Genomic DNA, 11,392 nt, shown 5'->3' with positions numbered 1-11,392 from the left:
TCTGTTGACGAAATACCAGATCAAGGTTATATACAGTGTTATCTCCGAAGAAAATGCAGCCACAAAATTAATATTTTGCATTGATTGAATAATGCAGCTATTATTTTGTAAAATACTTTTGAAATTAAAAAAGGCATTGGACCTGTTTAGGGTTACAAATTTTTGAAAAAACGGCAAAAAAACACATTTTTAGAATGACAAATTAGCTGGGATTTTTAATGAACATAGTCAGATAGTTTTGTTTGATATTCGTTATTTTATTAATTTATTTTATTTTGGTTTATTAATTTTTTGTGGCATAATTGGTTTGATTTTTACAATATAATTGCTCAAAGTCAAATTGGACTTTTGTGCCCTGCTCTACCCTATGTGAAAAGGATTTTTCAAAAATTATGTATTTTTTTAAAATAAAAATTGTAAAAATCTGAACCAAATCCCTTAAGTGAGCCAAATAAATAAATAATATACTTATAGAACAAATAAAATTCGAATTCAGTTAGTTAATTCAGCCTATTTTGCGTTTCTATTTTTTTTTTGATGCATCTAAAGGACTTTGCGCTTTTTATTAAAACATATATAATACCCTCAACTTGCTTTAGGACTTTTGTAAAAAATTGGATCATTTTAAAAAAAATTCAAGTGATAAAATGGATGCACTCATAACATTCTTTCTAGTTTTGTTTATATGTAAAATACGCCTGATCGTACAGCAAATACTTCGATATATATTACGAAGCATCGTTAAGCGAGGTATTACTGTACACGATTGAATATTTCCTTCATTAATTAGAATTAGATTATTAGAATATGTTTGTGATGTTCAATAAGTTGTTGGCCAGAAGTTTACGGCCAATATTAATTTCATTCACTTTTTATTTAATTACAAGCCATATTTACATAATTTGTACATATCAACATAAAAACAAAGAAAAAAACCGTACGATTGTTCCAAGACATATTATTAATTAATCTTGCTTTCAACAATTGCGTTTATTATTACTCTTAATATTAATTGTAAGTACTTTTAAATAAAAACAATGAAACGTTGACAAAAAAATGTTAAAAATATTATATAAAAACGCGTCATTTTATAAGTTTAGTACATATATACATATATATATACTTCCTAATGCAGTAATTTACGATTATTTTGAGTGAATTTTGTCCCAGGTAATAATATAATATGTTATAAGGCTAATTATTCTATAAGCTTCTGATTTATGGTCTCGTTTTAATCTAGTTTCTTTTTGAATTTTGAAAGACTTTGATTTTTATACATAAAGGCATATATTTTTATAAGTAAACTTTATTGTTAACGGCGGTTTATAATTATAAAACTAAACACTCACAAATATGTGCATATATATACATAGACATATATTTTATTCTTCTTTCTTAGTACAGGGAAAATATTTATCTATTTGCTGTGCGATCAGGCGTATTTTACACATAAAACCGTATATAATAAATACGCATCACAAAGATGCTATTATAACATTCTTTCTTGCTTGTTTATATGTAAAATACGCCTGATCGCGCAGCAAATAAATAGCATTTTCACAGTTTTAGTACTAAGAAAGAAGGGTAATGCTATCGTCTATTTTACACCACAATTAGCCCCTAAATCTATAAAACAAATATGTTTTATACAAATATGTTATAAATAATTCATTTAACATTGTTGGAATTTTTTTGGATTTTTTTTTATTACTTCGCAATTAAAAAGTGTTTCTTTTATATGCACATGTTTGTAAAAGTGTTTTGATCTGCGATTCCGACTAATGAAATTATAGTTTTAGATAATTTCGAATTAAGCTAGTTTTTTGCTCGAAACGGACCTCTAGTTGAATAATTATAACCTAAAAAGAAATTTTGACTTTTCTTAATAAATTTCACGAAGAATAATAAAATTTAATGGAGGATTTAAATGTGAATTTAAATTAAATGTGGTTAAAGATCTCAAACAATTTTTTTTTTAAAAATTATATATTATCTAGATTTATAAAATTTTAATTATCTTTATTTTTGCAAATTGTTTTGCTAAAAATAAAATTTATGACGGCTGGTACGTTCATACATATATATTTTTATTATTATCGAGTCGATAACAAAGATTAAAACAAGAAATATTACTCCAAATTAAATTATTATTTAGATTTTTTTTAGAAATAATAAATATTAGTCTTGATTAAATACATATTTAACTTTATAAAAGTAATTTTACGTCTATATTGCGTACGTTCATTGTTTTTCGAAGAATCCGAAAAGACTTTGGTTCAAACCTTATAAAAATATTTGGATGTCTTTAAATACAGTAAATCCGGAAAAACGCGTCTTAAGCAAGAAACTATAAAGTAGCGTATTAAACGGGAATTTGTATAAAATATAATCGTCTTAACGGGGTTCTTCAATACTTTGTTTTTAACAAAATAAAATACCAATACTTGTTCTCCTAAACTAAATCGTACTAAAGCTGAATGTCAGTAAGAAGAACGAATTTACTTTTTTTACAAATGAATTTAGTAGTTAACTTGAAAAAAACCGGCATATGCTGGTGTAAAGTAGCGTATTAAACGGGAAATTGTATAAAACATTGTTGTCCTAATGGAGTTTGCTTTTAACAAAATGAAATACGAATAATTATTCTCCTAAATGCACTAAAACTGAATGTCAGCAAGCAGAACGGATTTACCTTTTTCTTGCAAATGAATTTAGTAGTAAACTTGAAAGAACCGGCATATTCTGGGTTAAAGTAGCGTATTAAACGGTAAATTGTATAAAACAAAATCGTCTTAACGGAGTTCTTCAGTAGTTGTTTTCTCTTAGAAAATGATATACGAATAATTATTCTCCTAAACTAAAATGATTTACTTTTTACTGTAAATGAATTTCGTTAACTTGAAAGTGTGAAAACGGGAAATTGTATAAAACATAATCGTCCTAATGGAGTTCTTTAGTATCTTACATTTTAACAAAATAAATTTAGAAGAATACGAATAAGTATGCACTAAAGCCGAATGTCATTAAGCAGCACGAATTTACTTTATCTTGCAAATGAATTTAGTAAACTTGTGTTTTCTACTTTTAAACTTTGTTATCGACTTGTAATTATTTTTTAAAGTTACTTTTGACTAGAAGTCCGTTTCCCGGAATTTTAAATAAAATGAGAGATCTGATGGTCTGATATTATTAATTTTATGCAAAATTAAAACACAATTAGATCCTAAACTAAACATTAGTTTAACATTGATCAAATTACATAGTTTACATTGAACATGATAATTTTACAAGCTTTTATCTATTCGAAATCTGCTTGTAAAAATAATGTTCTTGATTTACATATTATTAATTTTAGTATAATTTTATCTGCAACCCTATAGCCACCCGCCTCTTCGAGCGTATAGTATATGAATTTATATTAATGATTATTTTTTATATTTAATAGTGAAATTTTTTTTTGTACATATAATTATATTTGTAGTGATATTTTATATTTTCTAAAATATATAAGTAACATTCTCTTGTGTTACCCGTATTGATTTGTTTTATTTTGATTTCATCATATTCATTTGGAAAAAACATCATTGAATTGGGTACGAAGAGCATGGCTAGGATATTTTTGACATAAAATTTATAGTTTTAAGTTTTATATATACTTTGAATGTGTGCTGCTATTTTGGGAATTATAGTTTGTAAGTTGTAAGGGGGCGTCGATTGGTCACGTGATCAATTTTTAGGGATTTTTTGACTTCCCCTTTCCCTTGGTGATATTTAGAACTACCCCTCATCGCCCCAATAAACATCACGTGTATTTTTAGTTAAGCAAAAATTTCCGAACGAATTTTTCTGATTTATGAAAAATTTGTTTTTTTTTTTAAATGTAGGTAAAAAATGTTTTTTAAATGTAGGTACTTGATATCTTACCATATTTGGCAATTCTTGGCAATCTGATAAGATTGTATTGGGATTTTGATAGAACACTTGTGAGATTTAAGATTCTGTCGATGGTGACATTCTTATAGGTTGACAATGACATTCTTATAGGTTTTGATAAGATACTTTTGAGAATTGGATGGTTTTTTTGAGATTCAAATTAAATTTTCTATATTGGCAAACTTTAAACAAGCAAGGAATAATACTGTTATCATAACATTCTTCCGTGCTTGTTTATATGTAAAATACGCCTGATCGCACGGCAAATAGACATTTTTACAGTTTCATTAACAGCGCTATTTTATGAGGCAGAATTGCCCCATAAAATTTAAAATTAAACAAATTTGCACACTTTTTCCAAAGTTTTAGCAAGTGTGCATTCAAAGTATATACCGAGAAATTTTTTTCGCCACTTTTTACCCTTTCCACTCATAATATTTTTTGTATAATTTTTAATATTCATCCCTTCACCTTCATTTCTATATTGTAAATATCAACAAGCGTTCACTCGGTTGTGCTCTTCTTTATCGCGTATACAAAAAAACATAAAAATTAAACAAAAAAATAAACAAAATTTACAAAAAAATGAGTTCGTATATACATATATCCCAGAATTCAACGTCAAGCCGTAACTGGTTGATGAAGAAATTATAAAAAAATGGTTCTATTATTTTTTTATTTCACACTCACATACATAGAATTATAAGTGTATGAATGTTGTTCATCGAAAAGTGTCTTGCAAATTTAAGCGTATTATCCTTTTATCTATAATAAATATAAATATAAAATAAGAAAAAAAAAACATTAATTTCACTGGTTCGATGTTTTTTGGATCTCTTCAGAATTCAGGTTTGTTATAAATTTAGCTGTAGCTCTACACACATGTACATATATTATAATAGATATTGTTTTACATATATAAGTGTCAAGATATATTATTAGTATTTTATTAACACAGTTATCAATGAAAACAAAAACATGGGATAAACTATTGTAACTAAACTTACTTGTATTAATTAATATCATAGCATATTTTGACGTTGTCATAAAATATGTGACAGAATTTTCTTTTTATGTATATAATTAAGTATTGTAGACATTGTGTGTACACTGCATGGACTGCTAGTCAGGCGTAATAAGGGAATGTGGCATCACATAATATGATGTATAATATATATATATATATATATATATATATATATATATATATGTATGTGTGCGTGTGTGTGTGTGTATGTATATTTTTGCAGCCCAACCGTCGAATTAAAAAAAAGATTAAATAACAAAATTATTTATTCCATTAAACGTTTCGACACGTGATGTGTGTCATCATTCAGTAATGAAACCAGGAAAAACAACAGAAAAAATTAATTATGATGTAAAATTTATTGTACACTAAATTTGTGTAAAATAATAAATTACTATTAAATTAACAAATGAGAAATAGAAGGAGCACATATTGCCCTCCTATATTTAATGTTATTGATAGCATTGCATTGTGGATACTGATCAAGGTTTAATTGATCTGTTGATGACTGATTTAATTCGACGGTTGGGCTGGAAAAATATACAAATATGTATCAACGTCGACAAAACTAATTATATATATATATATATATATATATATATATATATATATATACTAGCTGACCCGGCTAACGTTGTTTTGCCATAAAAAATATTTTCAATAAAAAAATGTTTACTAACGAAAATGTGGTGCGATATGAGTCATATTCTTACTTTTGACAATTTTAAAAATGGAAAACATATGACAACTAGTCCATGTAGTGTAAGGTCTATGATTTTAGATCAGAAATATTTTGGAAAATATTTGATCTGTAAAGAGAGAATTTTGATTTTGATGTATACAGTATGAATTTTTTTTTAAATATTTTGGTCGATTTTAATATAAATAGTTCCTGTCTCAAATAAAATTTGACAAAAAATGTTTTTTTAAACACGGCAGATCAAATAGTTTCATCTCTTACGTTTTAATCTATAAGCAATTATTACTACTAGAAAGTATTGAACTAAGACCATTATTATTTTCCAAGTATATGCGTTGTATATATTAGGGTGGTCCTTAATATGGATTTTTGACGAATTTTCTTTGCTCCCAGGGACTCAAATGTTTCCAAAGTAATAAAAAAAATCTTGTAAAAGTTTCCGCTCTTAATATTTTATTTATCTATAAGTTTTAGCAAATATTATGACACTTGAAAATATTTATAAAACACTTAACCTCTAATTAAATCCACAACAAAATATTTATTCAAGATTAATTTTGCACCAAAATATTTATTTAACTGGTGATTTAGACATTCAAATTATCAGTTTGAATAAATTGCCATCGAAATTACAAGTCTGCTTTCACAGATGGCGTAAGAATATATGATAATGATGAATATACGAAACTTTTAATTGAATTGCGGACTGTCTAAATGTTAATATTAAGAGCTAAAATTTTTAGAAGATTTTCTTGTGTTAATTTGGAAGCATTTGAGCTCCTGGGAGCAAAGAAATTCTAAAAAAAAAAATCCATATTAAGGACCACCCTAATTAATGTTTACATATAGCATGTACGAATATTTGTATAAAACACAATTCTTCCAATTGTAAAATTTGAATTCTTTATGTAATCTGTAGAATGTAAGAAAATTTGTGTGCGCCTTTTTTGAACTTTGAAGATATCATTTTTCTTAAAACAAAAATAATAATGTTACTATTAAAAAAAAGTTTTTTTGAAAACTCTTGAACGTGTTTTTGAGTCTTATCAAAAGTATGATATCTTCAAGGAGCATAATGATTGCTTTTCTGAATTTATAGAAAATGGCAACAAATAAACTCGGTGTTCATTAAGATAATTTTCTATGGAAAAGACGAAAGTTTGACATTCGGATTGCTTCGGATTTTATTTGCACGATTTCTATGTCGTACTTCCAGATCCTTATTTGTTAATAATAGTATGGCATTTCATAAAAAAAATAAGCACAATTTGGTGTACAGACGATTTATGTCATATTTTAACTTTTTTTAAGAATCATTAAGGGTAAAAATCTAATTGGAATTTAACCAGATCTAATGAAATTTTTCCCCAATTTTTTTCGCTCAAAATTTGTTTCCAAAATATTTTTTCCCCAAAATTTTTTTATCAAATGCTTTTGCACCAAATTTTTTCCTAAAAAGAAATTTTTTTTCAAAAATTAATAAATCGTCTTTTTTCAGGGATCAATTTTTTATGGTTAATTTTTTTTTGCTATAATTTAAGTTTTTGGTTTAAATGTATTCCCCAAAAATGTATTTCCCAAAATTTGTTTTTTCGTCAAATTCGAGTTTTTGACGAGATTATTTTTTTCCCAACATTTTTTTTGCCATGTTTCCACCATAATTTGTTTCCCCAAAATTTTTTTGACATTTTTGACAAGATTTTTTTTCCCAAAATTTGACATTTTTTTCCCCAAAAATTTTTAACCCAAAATTTGTTTTCCCAAATTTTTTTGACATTTTTTTCCCAAAAATTTTTAACCCAAAATTTGTTTCCAAAATATTTTTTATCAAATGCTTTTACATCAAATTTTTTCCCCAAAGAAATTTTTTTTGCAAAAATTAATAAATCGTCTTTTTAAGGGGTCGATTTTATATGGCTAAATTTTTTTTGCTAAAATTTAAATTTTTGTTTTAAATGTATTCCCCAAAAATGTATTCCCCAAAAATGTATTTCCCAAAATTTGTTTTTTCGTCAAATTCGAGTTTTTGACAAGATTTTTTTTCCCAAAATTTTTTTGCCATTTTTCCCCAAAATTTGTTTGACATTTTTTTTCCCCAATATTTTTTTGACATTTTGACAAGATTTTGTTTTCCCAAATTTTTTTTTGCCATTTTCCCCCAAAATTTGTTTGACATTTTTTTCTCCAAATTTTTTCCCAAAAATTTTTAACTCAAAATTTGTTTCCAAAATATTTTTTTGTCAAATGCTTTTTTACATCAAATTTTTTCCCCAAAAATTTTTTTTTCAAAAATGTATAAATCGTTTTTTTAGGGGTAAATTTATATTTATGTTTATATTTATCTTCATATTCTTTAGGCGCGACTAAAGAGTTGAGTCAACAAAAAAGCAACGGAAGTGCGTTACGGCACAAATACTGATTCCTCCTTGGCCACCGATGTGGTCGTCAGGATTGCTTTTTCACGTAATATTTATATTTATATTTATATATATATATATATATATATATATATATATATATATTATATTTATATTTATATTTATATGACAATAGCTTTTATTACAAATATGGATCTCGGTATACGATTCGAGAAAAGTTAAATGACAGGAGAAAATACACATATTTTTTCCCCGTGTGAGTCAATATAATATATATATATATATATATATATATATATATATATATATATATATATATCTTTGCTCTATTCCCCAAGTATTATTACATACATAAGTAAGTAAGTAGTTAGATCATCTTCAAAACCAACCCCAGTCATCGTAAGTAAAAATTGAAAAGTGACCTCACATCTTTTCCCACGAATATAAGATATTTTTACACTCGAGAATTAAATAACTTGAACTTTAAAAAAAAAAATTAAATAAAACTCGTATGTGTGAGAGAGCTTAATAGAAATATCTTATAGTGTTAAGGTAGATAGATAGGTACTTTACTTATATTATAAAATATTTGTAAGCGAAGGGAAGAGGACTAGTGACGAGTAAATATAATAATTATATTATTTTCTCTTTGCTTTGGGGCCAAATCTCAAAGATTAGGCATTTACACATAAAACCTAACCTCCAAAACTGTTATGGGATAAATATATTATCCTTATTACACGCTAGTCCTTTTCGAACAATTTTTAGAAAATTTATTATTACCATACTTTACCCTTTAAAGTATTTTGATTGGAGTTTTTTTTAAACATTTATTACTTAACAGATATATACACATATATATATATATATATATATATATATATATATATATATGTATATATATATTGGTTTTGGATTTGTGTATATTTTGTCCAGTTTCGAACAAGAATCCAAAAAGTAATAAAAAAAAAAAAAAGTTTTTTATTAAACAATTTCTTCATTTATTTATTTATTTACTGTCGACGTTTTGGAACTAGGTACGTTCCATCTTCAGGACATCTGTCAAGAAACATGATCTTGATGAGATTTAAGCAAACAATATGTTTAAGAAAAGAAAATGGATTTTTCTTAATTAATAAATGAGTTGAAAAATCAATAATGTACAGAAATATGATGATATGATCAAAATGAAAATGATAAAAATAAATGAGTGGATTATATAACAGAATATTAAAAATTATAGAAATTTATTGAAAGTTATGGAAAATTTTAAGAAAAGGTTAATGACAAAATTGATGTGAATTAAGTATTTACATCCAAACATATAAAAACACACACACACACAACCTTACAGTTCATTTTATCAGAATCAGTTAATTACAAACAGCCGATCTCATAACATCGAGAGAATAATATTGTTTGGTTTTCAAATAATAATTTAAAAAAAGACAGAACTTATAGTAATTTTTCCCCAAAAAATTTTTTTTCCAAAAATTAATAAATTGTCTTTTTTAAGGATTCGATTTTTTATGGATAATTTTTTTGCTAAAATTTAAATTTTTGTTTCCAAAAAAGTATTCCCCAAAATTTGTTTTTTCGACAAGACAAGAAATTTTTGAAAAGAATTTTTTTTCTCAAAGTTTGTTTGCCATTTTCCCCCAAAATTTGTATTTCCAAAAATTTTTAACCCAAAATTTGTTTTTCCGTCAAATGTTTGTCAATGAGTTTTTGACAAGAAATTTTTTTTCCCAAAAATTTTTTGCCATTTTTTCCTCAAAATTTGTATTTCCAAAAATTTTTAACCCAAAATTTACTTTTTTGTCAAATGTTTGTCAATGAGTTTTTGACAAAAATCTTTTTTTCCCAAATTGTTTACCCAAAATTTGTTTCTAAAATATTTTTCCCCAAAATAATTTTTCAAAAATTTCAAATAATAATTTTAAAAAAGACAGAACTTATAGTAATTTTGATTTACAAAATTTACCTATTCGGCTGAAACATAACTCATAAATTGGATGGAACGTACCTAGTTCCGAAACGTCGACAGTAAATAAATAAATAAATAAAGAAATTGTTTATTAAAAAACTTTTTTTGTTTTTTATTACTTTTTGGATTCTTGTTCGAAACTCTACATATATATATATATATATATATTTTTTTTTTCTTGTAGAAAGACATACCCAATATATTATTATCCAAATTATAAATAAGACATCATCCACCTACCGACTATATTTGAAATGTCAATGTTTTCAGACGGATGCATGTATTTTATGATTACTGGTAAGAATATTTTGATGAAAATAATTGCAAAGCAATAAAAAGATTATAAAACTACTTGGCGGGTATTATTAATTCCATTAACATTTTTAAGCCGTTTTCAGGAAAATTTGTGTACTATAGTATTTGATTTTTGGGAAAAAAAAATTAAAATTAGAACAATAGTTCATGGTTTTTCCACAAAAATTCTTCTTCAATTTTTTACCCCAAATTTTTTTCCTAAAATTTTTTCCCAGATTTTTTTCCTAAATTTTTTTCCTAAATTTTTTTCTCAAATTTTTTCCAAAATTTTTTTCTCAAATTTTTTCCCAATTTTTTCCCCCAAATTTTGTTCATGGGAAAAACCATGGCTACAAAATCCAATAAGCGTCAAAATTGCAAACATGCAGGTCATTTGGCGCGAAAGATGCAGGTCACAATTTTCATCTGAAACGAAACTAGTGGTGTATGGCATTGTGCCTTCAGGCAAGTCGCTGGAACTTTCCGTACCCAAAATTATTTTTTTTTAAACGGATTAAACTTTTTTTAAGCTTTGAAAAAATTAGATTTTTGAGAAATTTCAATTTTTTGAGAAATTGATCTTTCTGTAAAAAGGCATTTATTTATATCTTGGAAATTTTGAACAGTTTTTGTTACATATGGTCGATGACTTTTTAACAAGAAAATCTTTTTCTCTGAATTTTTTTTGCCAGTTTTTTTCCCCTAAATTTGATTCCCCAGAAATTTTTATCAAACCGTGATCTTGGTCCCATGACTTTTTAACAGGAAATGTTTTTTCCCAAATTTCTTTTCGTGCCTTAAGTCAAATTGCTGGAACTTCCCGTACTCAAAATCAAATTTTTTAAAACAGATTAAACTTTTTTTTAAGCTTTGAAAAAATTAGATTTTTCAGAAAATTTAAATTTTTGAAATTTTTTTTTGAAAAGTTAATTTTATTTATATTTTGGAAATTTTGAACATTTTTGTTACATATGGTCAATGACATTTTAACGAGAAAATATTTTTTCCCATTTTTTTTTCCAAAAATGTTTTTTGCAACAATTTTTTTCGCTCCAAAAAATTTCTTTTTCAAA

This window comes from Ctenocephalides felis, unplaced genomic scaffold, assembly GCF_003426905.1.
Source record: "Ctenocephalides felis isolate EL2017-DRISC unplaced genomic scaffold, ASM342690v1 CF-g0.4_SCAFFOLD_03571, whole genome shotgun sequence".
Classification (NCBI taxonomy): Eukaryota; Metazoa; Arthropoda; class Insecta; order Siphonaptera; family Pulicidae; genus Ctenocephalides; species Ctenocephalides felis.
Note: the sequence above shows the minus strand (reverse complement) of the source record.